Consider the following 20,103-nt stretch of genomic DNA (forward strand, 5'->3'; position numbering starts at 1 on the left):
ATGAGTTGTCAACATAATAGCATATAACAATACAATATATATACGGTATGATTTTACCTCAAAATCCAACATTTTGACACAAAATGATAACTGCAAATCCATGTTTCTCTGCTGGAGTCGAGCTGTTTCTGTGAATTTCAGTGATCCATTTGCTTATTTTTCTGTTGCTTTCTGCAGTTTTTAAATATATACCTCAGGTTTTGTGTCAAAGCTATTTGTACAGTCAATCAAAAAGCTCATTCCCGTTTTGGAAGTGTTTTGTGCGTTTTTCGCGACATTCACGCTGAAAACAAACGTTGCCGCGCAGTCTTTTGCCACTCAGTGGCCGTGACCGCAGTCGTAACGGTCGACGGTGACGTCACGTGCATACCCTCTACAGGGAAGGCGTAGGACATTCAGCGTAAGCATTATGAAGAATGCGGAAGCGGAAAGTACGTTCAAGGCGATATTTTGTTTATAAAGCATAAACGGTTGTATTTTTTCCGAAAATGACCGATCGTTTCGCTAGATAAGACCCTTATTACTCATCTGGTATCGTTTAAAGCCCTTGAAGCTGCACTGAAACTGTAATTTTGACCTTCAACCTGTTGGTAGCCATTGAAATCCACTGTAAGGAGAATAATCCTGGAATGTTTTCCTCAAAAACCTTCATTTCTTTTCGACTGACGAAAGAAAGACATGAACATCTTGGATGACATGGGGGTGAGTAAATTTATCAGGAAAAGTGTATTTAAAAGTGGACTAATCCTTTAACAGGCTTGTTAATGCCAAGATGATTCTATAAATAATATATAATGATTTTGTGGCTCATATAAGGTCCAGTTCTGTTTTTTTTTTCTTTGCTCTTGACTGACATGTGTGTAACAGGTATACAAAGTATACTAGTAAATATTGTTATAATTCACACAAAATTGTTCTTTTATATGTTTTATGATACCTGATCTAAAGGTGCGCTTCTCCTTTAAGTGATGCAAGGTCACAGTATGACCTAATTTCCTGTCCTAACTCCTCCTCTTCCCTTTTGAACTGTGATTCAATGGAAGAGGTAGGTTTCTTTTGTCATCCTGTTAATTTTATTTAATCCTTATGTTAATTATATCTTTTATATCTGTATTTCCACCCAAACTTATGTGTAAAGTACTGTTTTATCTATCCTTGGGATTATTTTTGATATTTTACATTCTTTGAGGAATATTTCTGTCTTTTATGTGAAACAAGCACATGGTAATGGAGGCGCATCATATTTGTTTTATAGAGTGTTATAAGGGCCACTCGATCTGAGGCTGCTTATGTCTCTATTGATACAGGTATGTTTTTCTGTATTATTATTTTCCTTATGTTCATGTTTTCTTCTTCCCTTTTGAACTGTGATTCAATGGAAGAGAGTGTTATAAGGGCCACTCGATCTGAGGCTGCTTATGTCTCTATTGATACAGTAAAAAGATCCAGTGAATCGGCTGCTTGCTGTCCCGTGTCTGTCTCTTCATCCACACAACGTAACACAACGCAGACCAAGTTTTAATACCCGGTGTCGCAGGTCGCACATCACGCTGGGCATAAGCGAGCCGCACGGGTTACATGTGGCATTGCTAAGGCCTGCTTGTGGCTCATATCTGGTAAACAGGACCGGTCCGCCCAAGTGCCATCATTCCACACCACCCGTGGCAGATGTGGGCCGGATTTGGGCCGGCACAAAGTTGCTATCTGGGGAGTGTCATTTGGAACTCATTTATAGAGTTATTTTTATTACAAATGTGTTGATAATGATTAAACACTTCAGTGCCCTCCAAAGGCACCATTTAAGGTAGCCTATATAGGGATGGATTGTGTGTGTGTGTGTGTGTGTGTGTGTGTGTGTGTGTGTGTGTGTGTGTGTGAGAGAGAGAGAGAGAGAGAGTCTGGTGGTCACTCATTCAATACTACAACGATATAAATAATTTAATGAATAATGCCTATTTTACTACTCTTTAAACCAACAAATAAAAATGTTTAAGGTACAGTAGACCCATGTTCCAAAATATATCACTTGTATAACTATAGTATGGAAATGTGGTACTCATACCATCCTGTACCACAGTGCTTTGTAAGGGTATGAAGAATGGTGTGAGCCAGTATGACAATGTTACCAGTACAAAGTTAACACACAAGCCACCAAAATGTGACTTGTTTGGATGTCAAGTCCTTAACAGGCAGTTTTGTTTGAGAAATCCACTTCAGGTAGTTTAAAATGAGAGCAACTATTCTGTCAGCTGGTAAACAAGCTGCCATTTGTACTGTGAAAACTATGCCAGGAGGTGTGCAGAAAACTCTGTTTGTCCTTCCTTTGCACTGCAGCTACAGTAAGTAGAGGCACCCATGAGCTTTCCAAAAAAGCTCTTTGTACTATTGAATTTTCAGTCAAACAGAATTACAAACAGCTAAAACATGCTATATACTGTCCTCTAACTATAATAATAGTGACACGGTCCAGAAATGTTTTGTTGCCTGTATTATAATCATTCACGCTCAATGGAAGGAGTTAAGGCCCATTCACACCAAGGATTATAACTATAAAGATACCACAATTATAACGATAATCGTACAGAGAAACGATACCATTGGCATCACTTTCAGAATTATGTTTTTCCAGCTGACGAAAAAAAAATTGACAGCCAATCAGAATCCATCCTGCTTTAAGAGCATGAGCATTTAAAGTGGTAGACTGACAAATGTCAACGTTCCTGTAGAAAATATAGCATAATGAACATACGCTTAAGTTTTTTTTTCCCAGCAATGTGTGCAGAGCAGGAACAAGGAACCGTAACCAGCTCAATCTGGCTCCTTCATATGTGAGGTTGTCAAACCAGCGAGTTAGCAGAGCTGGAAACACAATCCACAGAGATTTGCCCTCTGTCAAAAAGCAGCCTTCTGCAGAATAAAGAGACTCTGAATAAGATACTCAAAATAGTGAAGGCACCAACAGCGGCTGGTAATCTTGGCGACAACAAGATGCATCTTACTGAAAACTCGAAAAGAGCTAAAAACATCTAGTGTTTCAAGAAGAACTTTTAACACCAAAAGGGTTTCAAAAGTAATGATGCTATATACAGTAAGTACCATTTTTAGTTCCCATAAGAACCTTCAACGAATTTAAAAGAACCATTTTTTCTTAGTGTAAAGAACATTTTTAAAATCTAAAGAAACTTTTTTCCATTATAAAGAACCTTTTGTGTTACGGAAAGGCATTACAGATGTTAAAGGTTCCTCATGGAAACATAGATGTCAACAAAGGACATTTATTATTAAGAGTGTATTGCATTGCTATGAAAACCCTAACCCTAAAAAAAACAAATGGCTCTTTTTTTAAAGGTATGTGGTTGCATGAATTCAATTTATTTTCACTGTATACACTGTATGATTACGGACTCGATGCAACATCTGGTACTTTCTCTGATACTGGAAGAGCTATTGAATATGCTTTTGTATACTGCATGTACTGCATGAAAGACTTGGGGCCCAATTTTAATGATCTAAGCCCATGGTCTACAGCGCACGGCGCAAGTGCACTTAGGGCGTGTCCGAATCCACTTTTGCTAGTTTAACGATGGGAAAAATGCATCCCGCGCATGATCTAAAAGGGCTGTCCCTATAATGGGTGTGTTTTGGGCTTTGTGTGTGTGTTTGCCAGGTTTTTGTTCATCAATTGCGCATTCGTTTTCAGTTGCCTGAAAATAGCAACACGCCAACAATGCGCCTGAACACACCTCGTTTTCAGACCAGTGCACAAATGGGTGCAAATGCATTTGCTATTTAAACAATGTGGCACAGGACGTGAAAATAATAACTGCGTTGGGCTGAAATTAACAAAAAACGTCGGATTGCGCCGGGTGTATGATAGGGCTAAGGGATAGTTCATCTAAAAATGAAAATTCTGTCATTAATTACTCACCCTCGTGTCGTTTCACATCCGTAAGACCTTCATTCATCTTCAGAACACAAATTAAGATATTTTTTATGAAATCCATGGAGTACTTTAAAATGTCTTTACTACCTTTCTGGACCTTTGAAAGTGGTAGTTGTGTTGGATCTCTATGGAGGGACAGAACGCTCTCAGATTTCATTAAAAATATCTTCATTTTTGTTCTGAAGAAAAAAGAAGGCCTTACAGATGTGGAACGACACGAGGGTGAGTAATTAATGACAGAATTTTTGGGTGAACTAACCCTTTAAGGGGTCTCTTTATGCGTTTTTTGACCGAATAGCTCTTCAATCATGAAAACACAAGGGCCCTCCAAAACACACTCGAGATGGATTTTCCTGGTTTGAAACATGATCTTGATAAATAGTTACAGCAATTCTGTTTTTCCCCATTGAAGTAGACAAGAACTTTATTGAACTGATGGAAATAGCTCCTATGGGGTTGTTACAAATATGCTTGAATGTATTTGCCTTAAAGGGATTTTGGTAAGTCTAAACAGAACTATAAACACAGGTAACCCCTATTAATTACCAACAACAACTATTTACAGTCCACATAAGAAGACCTCCATTACTTGCCCAGGTCTATATAATGAAATATTCAGATCCAAGAGGCAGAACCTCAGCTGGAACAACTCCATTTTTTCCTGATTGGCTTTAATTAATTGACATAGTTTTGTTCAAAACACAAAGAATACATATCAAACCCGCTCATTATTATTTAGTAAAATGAAAAACATGATTAAAATTAATCAAAAGAGCAAACTTACTTAAGGCCAAATTCATTTTTCAGTGCTGAAGGCAGACGAAAAATGAGCTTCTACTCCAGAAATAACCAAATTATAGTCTTAATTTATCAAAAGTCCTCAAGGGGTCTGGGTAAAAATCAGAGCTGGCAAAAGAATAATGGGAAACTCAAGAAACTAGCTCAAAACCCACTATCAATCAAGCTGTCAATCAATAGACCAACCGCTTTGTCAATAAGTTGTTTGTCTACCTGTCCATTCGCCTCACATTCATCAGTCCTCTACTTGCTGCTGTCATCAGAGTTCTCCGTCTTTCTCTCCTCCTCTTTCAACTCCGTCTATCTACCTTATAGTTTTCACTCCTTTTAGGCCTTTTATTACAGATGCCAGTTACAGTGTTCGCTTTGCACTTGAGTCGCTCCTCGGCAGTCTAGACGTCAGATGTTGACAGCATGATTGCCAATTACTTGCCATTTTGCTTAGATCCACATCTTTAACCTTCCAATTTGTAACATTTACTGCAAGGTTATTTTACTCTGAATAGCAGTAAATATGAGGATGCATGATTTCTGTAGTAAATTATAACCTCAGAGTGGACGACAATAACGGCCTATCATGTCATCAGCCTTAACGCAGATTTATCTTCATGTCCTATTGTGAAATGGATAAGCCACTGAGGTCAAGGTGAAACAAGGGATCTCAGCGGCACTTATATCCTTCTTGAAACTTAATATGAAGTAAATGTGCTTTAGGACACCCAACAAATGACTGATATTGTAATTTGCTATTCATAAATAAAGAATGAACGTATCTGTTGCTATTTAGGGCCTTCAGCTCTGTTATATAGTGCAAGATACTTCAATATTGATTTGAGTATATATAGTCAAACCAAAATTTATTTAGACATCTTGAACATTTCATCCATTAATACAGTTTATTCACTATATGACAAGATCTCAGAGTTAAACTGTGTCAAAAAAAAATGTATCTTAATTATATCAGATAACACTTAAGCAAAACATGGTCAGGTTAAAGTGTCTGAATAATTTTTGGTTTCAATTTTTTTATCAGTTTTACTGGTAGTCCACTGTATGAAGAATTTTGGGTACAATATGTCTCAGTTTACTTTATTTTGCGATCCTCACTTACACAAATGAACTATAGTGTCCTGCACACACTAGTAAAAATATATAAAAAATATCTAAAAAATGTTGACTGTATATATATATATATGTATTGATACCAATAGTTCGGAGATTCTGCCTTTTATACATTCTTTTAAATTAATGATAAGTGTATTATAATTAATAATTAATCATTATATTTTTAATTATTATATTTTGAAAGAAATGCAAATAAAAACTTTATTCTCTCCATTTCATAACTTTCAATCAACTTGTTTCAGAGTAAATCAGTCATAAACAAACACATTACTCAAATTAATATTAACACACATTAACTAAATTCTGAATATTAAATTAATATTTCTTACTTTCACACTTCCAATAGTGTGAAAATTTGTTTTTATCGGCCGATATAGCGGTGCATCTCTAGTTCCATAAGTATAAAAAAATGTAATTGTGACTTTTTTATATCGAAATTCAGACTTTATAACTCGCAATTGCAAGTTCATATCTCACAATTCTGAGAATTAAAGAGAGATAAAGTCAAATTTTGCCTTTATCTCACAATTCTCGCAATTGCAAGTTTATATCTCATAATTCTGAGAAAAAAGTCAGAATTGTGAGATAAAAAGTTGGAAATACCTTATTCATATTTACTATATATTTTAAAAATTTTTACCAGTTTTACGTGATGGTTCTAAGGTTTGAGGTGTGCTGGTCGCGTCACATGTCCATGATGGACTATGTTCTCACACCTCCTGAGTCCTGCTAAATGAGAAGACAATTTTTGACAGTTGGTATATTGTCAAAAATAGACAAGATACCAAACAGCGATTTATTCCCCATATAAATAATATGCTTGCATGTAACACCCTGTCTGCACCTGGTATATCATCTGACTTGGGTGATCCGACTGCATGTAGGCAGCTGAAACAAACATTGCCTTTAACATGCATCTCTGATGACCACTTTCATCAAGAGAAGGGTCTATGATTTTGTGGCTACACACTTTGCTGTGTCACTGCATAATGATTTTAGATGTTTTGTAGAAATATGTATGAGTTGTTTTCTATTACAGAACCTGGCACAATTATTACATGTTGTATGACTTAGGGGTCCTACAATGCTGTCTGAGGCACATTAGCATTTATATTACATATGCAATATGTCCATGACAACCTCCAAATGCTGTTTCAGTGATCAGATCACAGTGTGTTTCCGAGACATCTGTATTTAGCGCTGTCCACTAATTGACAAATGTTAATGCCAGGTGTAAATTGGGCTGTTTAGGAAATGGAAGTAATGAAATGAAGATTATGTTGTAGCTGGCCAAATCATATTTTTTGTCATTAGTGACAAAAGTGTGTTGTGTTTTGAGACCAGAGGACAGACAATGTTCAGTGATTTACCACATTAGGCGATGGTAGAGTGACCAAAGCAACAGACAGTCCTGCACCACCAGCCTGTTGTGCCGCCACCTGGGAATATCATAATGGTTCTACGTTTCTGCTTCAGGTAGGAGGTTCAGAAAACAGCCAAATTGTGAAAATGCCCATCTGTCATGTCCCTACGTATATCTGCCAGGGAACGAGAGAGGCTTAAGGAGTGCTGGAGAGAGATATACAGGTAGAGAGGAGACAATAAAGCAAAAATTACAGGATAGACTTGGGTGGGTTTTAGTACAGAGTCACCAGATTACTCGGAGGATAACTACTCGAGCAATGAGTATAATAGATCTTTTAGAGTGCTTCTTACAGCAGTTATCAGAGCTAATTCATGACCTATTAATGAACCATTAAACATTTAAGATTGAAAAATTGTGCTTCTGACACAGAGAAAAGTGCCAGTCTCCAGACATTTTCATACCATTTTCACTGTATAGATAAAAGTGCAAACTGCATATGAGCAAGACAAATAGGCAAATGAAAACAGTATTATTGCATTAGGGAGGCTGTTGCAGATATTTCCAGAGTGCAAAAAAGAGGAGATTTGGATTAATCGCTCATGATGAGGGGAGAAATCAGTAAGCAGAGAGCAGTGATAGTAGGTGGATATGGTGCATTTCGCCGTTTCCCCGTCATTTAAGCTGAGAGGAAACCTTTCATTTGCAAGAACGACATCCAGGAACAGACACCTACCTCTGAATTTTTTTTTTTTTTTTTTTTTTTTTTTTTTGAGGGAGAGGTATCTTTAATAAAGGTTCATGATTAATGTAGGTTAAAAAAAAAAAAAACTGTGTAAAGCACTGACAATAATGCCTCAACCACATGTCTAATGTTGGTCAATCCTACCTTCTGCTGATTATTTGCTTCAAACTGAAAATTCTGTCATTGCAGACCCTCATGTCGCTCCAAACTCACTGAAAATTTTCCCTCTGGAACACATAGAGTTAATATAAAAATGACAGAGCTGCTCTTTTCCATACAATCAATTTTATTGTTTTACCTTTTTTCCAGAAATATACTTTCAATCTTAATTTAAAGCTGCAGTCCGTAACTTTTTTTGGTTAAAAATTCAAATTCAATAAAATCAATTTTTAAGCAAGTACATAACCAGCCGGTTTTCAAAACTATCTAATTATCTTGTCTCGATTCACAACGGTAAGCTTGTAATAATGTTTTATAATAAGAGCGACATGGTAGCCTGGATGCCAGCCGAACTTAGCCCCGCCCACAACATTTTTAGGTCGGGAAGTTTATATTCTGACTAGAATTGAGTATGACCACGTCAGGCTAGCGACATGGTGGATTTCCACCGGAAATTTGAGCATGCAACAGTTCCTCTGTGCGTCATTACGTCACGTCCGTAACGGAAAAAAGGAAGGAGTCCAGGCTAATCGGTTTTATCACGTGAGGACGCTGCTGGTAGCGGATCATTTATAGCCTGTTCTCACAGCAGCTGAAATAATTAAACTTATCATTTTGATGGCGGATTGTAATCCAGAAAGATCCAAATGACAATCATCAGTGACAACTGGAGATTCACCCGTGGTCAAAAAGCAAAAGACTTTGGACTGTGGAGTGGCTACAGAAATTGAAATCTACAGGTAACGCTAATATACACATAGTCATAGTAATGCTGATGTTGTTAACATTAACGATTTGAGAACAAAGTATAACAGTAATAATAATTTGCACGGTTTGGCATGATCCGAGCTAAGCGACTGTTAGATTTAATCATCATTGGCAGCGCGATTTATTGTAGGCCTAATGCTTTTTCCCTCAGTTGGCCAGAACAAAAGTGTCAGAAATGTTACTTACTTGTTCAGATGATATTTTCCAGTGAAAATTCTTATAATGGTCATACTTTCAAGACGTAGAATCTGTGATTCTGAAGTTCAGTATCCACACCGGTGCGGTGACTGACAGCAAGCATTAGATTCATCCGCGCTGACGATAACTGTTCCGCACATGACTGCAACTGCAGGTTTCAAACAAGAGATGGCGACAAAGAGGAAAAATCGCGGACTGCAGCTTTAAGACATTTATCATAACATATTACACACACACACAGAACAAAACACACAAAAAACGGATGCTGCGTTAATTGCGTTAATATTTTTAATGCATTAAACCTCAAAAAAAAATTAAATGGCATTCGTTAACACATTCAACATCAAATCGCATCTTCTATTTTATGCTGACTTTAAGAGTCCCCCCCCCACACTTTCTGCCTCACACATATTTTGTACGTTCACTGAACACACTTTTGCAATGACAGTTTCTATGAAAGTTTTCATCTGAATTTGGGGTTGATTGAATCTGGGCCTCAAACAATTTTTCACAGTTTAAATTCAATGGCACAAATTACGCCCTCTAATATCCCAAAGGTGACAAGCAGGAAGACAAGAGAGAGACAGCGTAATGCGACAGTTGTGTGACAAGCGTGTGGGGTGACAGAAATCTCAAATAGGGCGGTGAAGGAGGACGCTGCCGGGCTCGCTGCAATACTGACAGGGCTGACACCGCCTCATCAGGCTTGCATTTTATACTCTATTTGTGCTGAAACACTTCAGTGGGTTTGTAAATAGGCAATTATTTCCGAAAGCAGACAGAGCCAAAGATTTTCACATTGACAGCTGCATTGAGTTTATCGAGTGTATTAATAGAGGAATGTCATGCAGTTGGTGTGATGTTCTGAGACATCATAATGACCCGAGTCTCACATTGGCTTCACCTCAGTCAGAGGCCTGAATAGATAACCAAAGGAGTGCTCGTGCTAATCTCACAGAGCAAAGGAGCATTCGTGAGGGGTTACATGGCACACAAGCAAAGAATGTGTCACCAATGATTTCTAAGCTACAAGATATTTTAAAACCTTTTTGAAATGGAGCTACATTACAAGCTGCTAACAAAATGTAAGCAACAACATTAAAGCTATTAACAGCAATATAGCTTGTTACTGGGAAAGGTAACACTTTTAGGAGAAGAGCTGAGCAACCATGTGATGTGTGAAGAAAAAAAAAACAGAAAAATCAAGGTAAATATCACTTATATTCTACCATTCAAATGGGGTTTGGGGTCGGTTTGATCATTTATTTAATCAAATATACAGAACAATCTAATATTGTGAAATATTATGAAATGAAAATTATATTTTGCTACATATAAAAGTATATATAAGATTTTCAGTCATTCGGTTTAACCGTCCAAAGGCCAATAAAGTCATTTCATTTGTGATTAAAATATCTTAAAATGTAATAAATGTATACATTTTTTACTCTGCCATGATTTTATAACATCATATATCAACATAGTGCAAAATGGTATTAAAATTATGCGTAGAAGTCGTTGCTTTGTTATGAGAAAGAATGTCCAGAAAAATGAATTTCATTGATGTCATTCCGATATAAAGGGACCATTTTGGATCAAGTCATGAAATCAATATCATGTGACAGGATGTGACATCATTCAGACACCTGCAAAGGACCACATGGTCATGAAGTAACTAACTCTCTCCTAACTTTTTGAAAAATTCATGTTTTCACTTGCTCATACGCATGTCCAGAAACATCAGGTCATTCGGTACAACCACTATAAAACATGGAAAATGTTGTAATATTTTAAAAACTTGTATTAAATATAAAATGTTTGATTAGCTAGCTAGATATCAGCATTGTTAGCATTGTTTGAAAATATCGTCATTCGGTATAACCAAAACTGTCATTCGCTAAAACCACAATTTTGGTTAAACGAATGACTTTTTTGGTGACAAATTTTGTCCATCTTGTAAAAAATTATGAAAGCAGTGTTAATTTATTATAAAACCCACATAAACTCATTGTTAACACTTAATAAAAATGAATTATATCTCCATTATGCTTTTTTGTGTTTAAAACCTCGTCAATGACCTAAATACACGACATTGACCACAATGACATTGTGGTGAAAAAATTACAAAAATGACAGAATTCTCCTGTGTTGCACATTACTGGAAAAACTCCACTCTCAGGAAAAAAAAGCTGAGCTTCCAGCAGGCTACTGATAAATGTTGCTAAGCTTGTAGCATCGCTACTTTTGGATAGTTATGCCAGAATCTACATGTCACACAGTCTCGTTCTTATGCCTCAGGGCTTTGCTAGCCATGCATTACAAACACACAAACCTAGTTTCCATTAATCTGCTATCGACAGATCCCATCTGTGAGAATTAAGACCTGCTCAAACTCTCATTATCGCATGAGACAGGGATTCCGGATGTTTGCATGCACGCGCGTACATTCGCTCTCGCTCTGCTTTGGTTTTATCATCAATTTTAAGTGTCTGTCTTCAGATCACTTCAACCAGAATACCTCACTTTGACAAGTGTCCACTGAAAGCCCCAGACTGCATTTAGTCATCCTGCAATGGAGATTAGGCATTGGATTGCGCCACCGGATGTGGGGAAACTTATCATCTTCAGTATCTTTTCAAACAAATCGGGGAAAAGCTTACCGTTGCAAAATCACAGCTGTTTGTAAACCAATAAGAGGAACTTCAGGAGATTAATGGCCTGGCTGGTATTCACGGCATTAAAGTCTGCACTTAAAAAGTTTAATGCAGAGATGTTAAAGGTCATAACAGATATCAGACAGGAAATGACTTTGCAAAATCATTGGAATACACAGCTCTTGTTTGGCACAAAGCACTTGTTGTCCATAGATTACATTGTGTTCCTGTGAGGGGAGATTATTGCAGACAATATCAAAGAGATTTTTTTGTATACAAAAAAAAAGTCTGAACTGCAAATTCATGCAAGGAACCCTTGAGTTTCTTAAAGGGATAGTTCACCAAAGGTGAAAATTCCGTCATTATTTACTCACGCTGCATTCATGTTATGTCGTAATTACGGTAATTATGAGATGACAACAAAAGATTTTATTTACGGTACTGTTCACGTCCTCAGAATTATGCTTTTCTATGGTGGCACTAACAATGCCAAAAATGAATCTGCATTGGTCAGGTGGTAAAGCGGTCATGAGTTTACAAGTTGTAATTACGAGTTCTACAAGGACGTGAATGCTTTTTACAAGTCAGAATCTCATAATTACAGTAATTTTGACATGCCATGGCACAAACGATTAATTGCGATTAATCGCATACAAAATAAAAGTTTGAGTTTGCCTAATATATGTGCGAGTACTGTGTCTAATTATTATGTATATATAAATACAAACACATTCATGTACATATTTGAGAAATATTTACAAGTATATGTATTCATTTATATTTTTATATAATTTATATTTTATATAAATAAAAATATTTTGTTCATAAATAAGATATTTCTCTTAACTATATAGTCAAGTCAAGTCAAGTCAAATTTATTTATATAGCGCTTTTACAATTGGTAATTGTTTCAAAGCAGCTTTACATATTAGAAGCACAGAAAAAAAGGGAAGTGGTTAAAAATAAGCTGTACAAACAAGCGTGGTAATATGTAACATATACAAGATGGTGCTACATTAAGCCAATGTCGGCTGACTCCCAGGGGTGGAAAAAACCCCCTAGGAGAAAAACCCAGCGTGCTAACACTGGGAAAAAAGTCCTAGGAGGGAAAAAAACCCTTGGAAGATATATATAATATATGTAAATGGCTATGGAGATCAAAATCTGAATTATACATTTTTATTATAGAGATTAAAAATAGATTATATATAAATATATGTATACATTAATTTGTTTGTATTTATATATACATAATAATTACACACAGTACTCACACATATATTTTGTATGCGATTAATCGCGATTAATCGTTTGACAGCCCTACATGACACCTTCACACTCATGTTGTTCCAAACCCACACGTTAATTTTTCCATGCAGCACAAGTTTTTTTAAAGGCACACTATGTTAATTCTCACAGCTAGAGGTTGTTTATTTAAAACAAAGGCATAGCTTGATGATGCCAAGTTGAGTGAGGAATCTTGGGAGATGTCGTCTTCACCTCACAGCCAGTGGAAAAGAATCGGGATGGGACAGAAATCATGTAGATTATTAATGTTACTGTAGTATGAAGCAGAGCAGGGCTGAGTGATGTTGGAGCTGAACGCGCGATTGCTAATGAGAGACGAACGCGACACATGGCTCGTGAGCAGCGGAACTTGTATTATGCCAAAGTCGCCGCTTCCGGTTTTCCCGGTCAAGCATATGTGGGGTAAAGCAGTGCTGTTTATCATATTAGATACATGTGTTGAAAATGATGTTATAACGTTACTCTGTACGTTCGCTTGGCTGCCGCTGTGAGACACACGTTGCCAATGCAGTAAGTTAGATCGACTTTAAATATCATATTAAAGGTCCCATTTTTTGTGTTTTTTTGAAGCTTTGATTGTGTTTATAGTGTGCAATATAACATGTGTTCATGTTTCGCGTGTAAAAAAACACAGTATTTTTCACATAATTTACTTATCTGTATACCGCTGTTTCCACTGTCATAAAAACAGGCTGATGACTTCCTTGTTCTATGAAGTCCCTCCTTCAGAAATACGTAACGAGTTCTGATTGTGCCAGCGGTTCCTGTGTTGTGATTCGACAGCAGTTTAGCGCATCTTGCCCGGAAAGGTCACGCCTCTTACCATAACGTGGAGATGCACGCGCTCAGTGTTATTGTAAACATGTCTTTAATTTTACCCTATCAATTTGAGCCGGAATCAGACCCGGTGATTGGACTGCGGGATGAAAATAACAGCGTTTCGACGACATGGCGACAAACACACTCTACAAACGCAACTCTTGTGTATTCCTGTGGGCGGAGGTTAGTCAAAAAACTGTTTTAGTGACGTCATTAAAGAAGGAAGTAGAGGGATGTAGTCCAAACTGGCCGTTCGATGTAGGCGACTTCTGTTAAATAAAATATCTCGCTTGGCATTGAACTTTGAGCTTTAAAATTTTACAGATTTTATTTATACTCTAACAACAACATTACACACTAACTAAAGTTTGAAACATGGGATCACGAAGAACGGGACCTTTAATAAATGCTGGATGGCTTGTGTTGATAAATGGCATGCAATTAATTTTAATTGTATTGCATGATGGAGAAAATGCTGTATTACTGTTAATAAAAATAAAGCTGCATCTTATGCTATGTTAGCTACTTGACAAAATAGTGTTTTTCTCTGAGGCAAGGTAAAAACATGGTACTCGCAAAAAATCAAGAAAACTAGATTTAAACAATAAGACTAAACGTGTTGAGCTATATAACATTAAGTTTTCTGTCTATAAATGTAACCAAACAGACTGTTTTGACTGTTTGAAACAGTTGTTCCCTTGTCCAATAAAACATGTAATATATTAAAGCGTTTTTGGTGTTTCCATGGTTTCAACAAAATAAAACCGGAAACCGAGGGTAACGCAGATATGACGCCATTGACAGGCGACTCCTCACACGTCCCGTATCCTTGGTTAAAATCGCGATTTTCTCACGATTTACAAATAGTTGAAACATTTGCATGAATGAAGTTGAACAAAATATATAACACTGGCCTAGTGGTTTTTGGATATTTTACTGCAAAAATCTTACATATTGTGTCTTTAACTGTTTTCAATATTGATAATAATTAGAAATGCCCAGAATTATAGTTGTAGAGAAAAAAATCTTAATATGACAGAATTTAAAGGTCCATTTGTCACTGAGAAAAGCTGGTGCTGCTGTCTGTAAATGTATTCCACTGGTGCCCTATAGCAAAAACGGGGGGGAAAAAGAATAAAACTGTCTTTCAAATATATGTATTTTAAGTCAGACGTCTGACACCAGTAAATGACAGAGGACAATTGCTCGCTCTCACAGAACTCTAATATCCATGAATATCTGTTTGAGACATTATCGTATGAGGTAAAAAGGACTGAATAAGAACGACAACAGTACACAAAACCCACACACAGCTCTCAGGACCAATAAACACTGACCTGTAATTTAGAGCCAATAGATGGGGGTGGAGAAACACAGCATGTGATGCTTATTTCAGATGTATGGCTTGGATTCAATCTCAGGATCTCAGGATGCCTAGCAGAGAGCAGGATTGCCATAATTATATTTTCATTTCACAGACAAAGAGCATCTTTAAATGGCAGCGATCGAATCTGAGATCTTGTATTAATCCGCACTTCTTTTTGAAGTAAAGAAATGCATTCAAATAAAGAAATGCAATGCACTCCAACAAATTTTAATAGATTAAACAACACTATTTCCGGTTCATAAAGGATGAGATTGGCATTTTAAAGCATTTGAGGCTGCTTACCTGTTGATAGAACAAGGGGAGCGTTGGACTTTCAGCCCCCTACATGTAATGAGAGCGAACTAGCAGATGGTGCCCCAGATGGAGCTTCTCTGCTCTGGACTGGACATTTCAGCAGGAGGGAGAGCATTTTGTGTCACCTGATGGCGAGTGTGAGAGAATACGACTCTGGAAGACATGTGGTGACACCACAACATTAGGCAGAGTATCTCAAAATAATGACAGGCCTTTCCATTATGGGTAGAGGCTGTCCTATCATGTGCGAAATCATGAAAGTGTGGACATGAGAGGGTCATGTTTTAACAGAGCACAGGGCACTGGCGCACACACACACACAGCATGACATCATTCTGAAGAACTACTGATGAGCAGTGCATTATATCACTCTATAATACTACAAAACATTCTTTCTGTTATTGGTTTCCTTTCAGTTGCTGTCCATTCAGTATGTTGTCATTAGAGTGGGTGTATAGACTACCATTAGCCTCTTATACTCACAGGCTACATTTATTTGATCAAAATACAGTAAAAATAGCAATATTGTGAAATATTATTACAATTTAAAAGAACTGTTTTCTATTTTAATATATTTTAAAATGTAATTTATTCCTGTGATGGCAAAGCTGAGCTTTCAGCATCATTACTCAAGGCTTCAGTGTCACGTGACCCTTCAGAAATCATTCTAATATGCTGATTTGGTGCTCAAGAAACCTTTATTATTATTACAAACAGTTGTGCTGCTTACTATTTCGTGGAGACCTTTGATGCATAAAAAGTTCAAAAGAACTTTATTTGAAAAATATTTTATAATATTATGGATATCTTTACTGTCACTTTTGATCAACTTAATGCATCTTTGCTGAATAAATATATTGAATAAATGACCAGTGGTCTCAAACTCAATTCCTGGAGGGCCACAGCTCTGCACAGTTTAGCTCCAACTCACACCTGTTTGGAAGTTTCTAGTAATCCTGAAGACCTTGATTAGCTGGATCAGGTGTGTTTGATTAGGGTTGGAGCAAAACTGTGCAGAGCTGTGGCCCTCCAGGAATTGAGTTTGAGACCACTGTATTAATCTCTTTTATAAGTATTCATTTCTTTTCACATAAAATAAATAAGAGAAATAGTTTACTCAAGTGCAATGTGCAAAACCAGTTCTTTTTTGCGTGATTTGAGCTAAACATGACAATTTTTGTCTGATTTTATTGCTATTTATATATTAGCTTTCACTCATTGCCAATTTGGTTAACAGATAATAGCTGCCCATGGACGTCAACAAGATAGCCACCAAGAGAAATGACTTGCTTTATAGCCTTATATCAGTAATTCAATAGTTATAATGATAATCAATAATTACATGATGGCACAGGACAAATGGACAAACAAACTGATGTGTAGTTAACACAATGTAATTCTGATTAATCTAATCTTGAATTTTTACCACTTAAACAGGGAAATGCATTTAGCAGTTGTCAAAACATTGAATAAACGTTCCTATCACGTACTTGTCACGTCACCTGTTGTTATTATGTACCATTTTAACTGATAATGCAGAGTTGGGGGTAACGCATTACAAGTAACTTGAGTTATGTTATCAGATTACTTTTTTTCAAGTAACTAGTAAAGTAACGCATTACTTTCTCAATTCACAACAAAATACCTAAGTTACTTTTTTCACATGTATTGACTGACAGCTCTCCTGTCCCCATGTTGAGAGAAATAAAGTGCAGAAGTGTTGTGCTCTGTGTAAACATGATGGTTATTGTAGTTCTACATTAAATGTGAACATGCATTTACTCATCTCACTTGCACGAAAACATTTAGTATTCCTCAAAATGAATAAAAACAGTGAAATGCAGAATTTTACGCAAACCTGTAATAATTAAACAATCAGATTACACAAATATACTTTATGTATTTAATCTCACTTTTTTTTAATCAATGTCTTTGCTGCTGACCTTCAATGATCTAACTCAACCATACTAATAAGCAAAAATTACTTTATATTAGATTTAGAAATAAATGTTGAACTTCCTTCTCCTGTATCCTATTCTTCTTCAATCCAGAATGGCAGCACAGCTAAAAGGCTTGCTTGTTTGTTTGAGCTGCGCGCTCTACTGTAGAGGCGTAAATATGCATTGCCTTCAGCCTGAGGCTTATTTATTTCACTTTTGATGTGAAAGGGCCTTAACATTTGCCAAAAGTAGAACTTTTAAAAACAAAAAAGCAAGCCCAGCCTAGGTGAGGAAAAAGTAACGCAAAAAGTAATGTAACAGATTACTTTTCATAAAAAGGGAGTTTTAGGGACTAACACAATATTGTAAAGCATTACTTTTAAAAGTAACTTTCCCCAACTCTGTGATAATGCACTTAAAATGTGATAATGCACAAAAAATATTAAGATGCTAGCATCATTAACACTATATTCTGTTTTTCCATTAGTTAGAAATGGCTGAGCGCTGCATTTAAAAGATCTGGTATCTATATATCTATATCCTAATTATTGTTAATGTAATTCATTTTTCCAGGAGCTCACTGCTTCTACGATCAGTTAAACTGCAGTGAAAACAGTGATTGTAAATTAATTGCATAAACTATTACATTATTTGCTAACTGCATTCTTTAAATTGTAATGTTGACATGCATTCTCTGTAAAGCTGCTTTGAAATGATATGTATCGTGAAAAGCGCTATACAAATAAATGTGAATTGAATTGAATTGAATTGTATGTCCTTTATCTAATTTTCACTTTTGGTACAAAGCCGCACATCATACTGATCTTAATAAAATCAAAACTAAAAAAAAAAAACATTGGGAAAATTTAAAATTAGCCACAACCTAACAGCCTTTAGGCCACTACTGGAAAGTAACATAGATTACATACATACTATACAGGTAAGTTCCTAAAACATGCTAAAATATCATTTGTAAGTGCTTTTGCTTGGAAGCTTTGCTTGGCATAGCAACAAAAATAACAATAGTAGTCCTCATGAAATGCTAATCAAGACACGGAAACAAATCTTGGAATATACCTTGCACGTAAACTCATTAAATTCTGCCTGCTGAATAATTTATTGCAAAACAATTAGAATAATTGCTTTTTCTGAAACCAAGAAACAAGGAAACTTTGGCCTCTGACTGCTAACGTCAAACTGTCAGGTTAAAGAGGCTGTAAGCTGGGAGTTTCTAATATTTTTAACCAAAGAAAACATGAATATATTTGAAAACATTTAATCTATCATTGTCCTGCGATAGTGCGGCAGTATTATTATAATATTATTATTATAATATTATTAGAAGTGGTAAAAATAAAGAAATATGTCCCTAAATAAGGTACTTTCCTATCAAGATGTCAGCTTTGAAACGATGATATTCGTGTCTCTCTGACAGATTGTTACGCATGGCTTAAACTTGTTAGAGGTTGCAGTGAGATGCTCTCTCCCACACATTTCGGCATATATAACCCAAGTCCTTGCAGACCCGACTTGTGTATTTAGAGTGATTTGGAGTCATTCTGTTTCAACTAAATGCCCAGGAGCCAGAAATGAGGGCCGTAGGAGTCAGAGGTCATTGACGAGGGAGTATTATTCATTTTCTTTCCCATAATCACTGACACAAACAGCCGCCAGAACTCCCATCTACATATTCAAACTCTACAGTATTATGACAAGATTCTGTATTCATCTGAAGAATAGAGGCTTACGTTAATCCGTGGTAAACACCGAACAACATATGAGCCTTTGATTTTCATTGCTGTCCACTCTGAAACTATATAAACAGGATGGTGAAAGAGGATATGTATTAAGTCAATAATGTTACTTTAATGATAGAAAAAAGGATGATGCAAGCAAACCAGAGTAGTTTGTATTCATGTATTCATCAAAAATAAAAATCTATCTATCTATCTATCTATCTATCTATCTATCTATCTATCTATCTATCTATCTATCTATCTCTCTCTCGTTGGAAAGGTCTCCCAAAGATCTACATTTAGATTTCATCTAAATGTCGTGCGGATCTGCGCCGGTGTTATGGAGTTAAGGACGTTTTTCCGTCGAAATGTTAAAAATTCGTATTTGAAAATTCGAGGGGCACGACTCTGATGATTCAGATTCACCCACGACCCCGGTGGGCATGCCTGGGGCATAGGTGTGGTAAAGTCCCCCATCTCGGTGCTGGGGATGGGTCAATTCAAGTCAAGTCAAGTCACCTTTATTTATATACCACTTTTTACAATGCAGATTGTGTCAAAGCAGCTTTACAGTGATAACTGGTATATAATTTTGGCTGCACAGCAGCTCTTAAAGAAAATGGTGTCAGTATCCATCTTAAGTAAATTCAGTATTGATTCATTTCGATGTAATAAATAATAGTTATTAATTTAGTTAATTTATCTATATCAGCACTTGAGTAAACAGTGATGTCATCATCCAGCTCAGTTCAGTTCGCATACAATGGTGTCAATGCAGGCAGATCAAAACACTGTTGAATGTCAAACGTCAAGTGTCCCCAACTAAGCAAGCCAAAGGTGACAGCGGCAAGGAACCCAAACTCCAA

At 36.4% G+C, this 20,103-nt stretch overlaps 1 protein-coding gene across 1 annotated transcript in view; it reads right to left on the minus strand.

Annotated features, from left to right (window-relative positions):
* Nucleotides 1-20,103, minus strand: part of fibcd1a (fibrinogen C domain containing 1a) — a 172,992-nt gene that overhangs the window by 151,573 nt on the left and 1,316 nt on the right. Inside the window, exons 2-3 of the mRNA XM_048209264.1 lie at nt 15,550-15,714; nt 15,218-15,314 (exon numbers count right to left, since the gene is read on the minus strand). The gene's annotated coding sequence lies outside the window, so the exon portion shown is untranslated. The remainder of the gene's footprint in view (nt 1-15,217; nt 15,315-15,549; nt 15,715-20,103) is intronic.

The sequence above is a fragment of the Megalobrama amblycephala genome, linkage group LG12, assembly GCF_018812025.1.
Source record: "Megalobrama amblycephala isolate DHTTF-2021 linkage group LG12, ASM1881202v1, whole genome shotgun sequence".
Lineage (NCBI taxonomy): Eukaryota > Metazoa > Chordata > Actinopteri > Cypriniformes > Xenocyprididae > Megalobrama > Megalobrama amblycephala.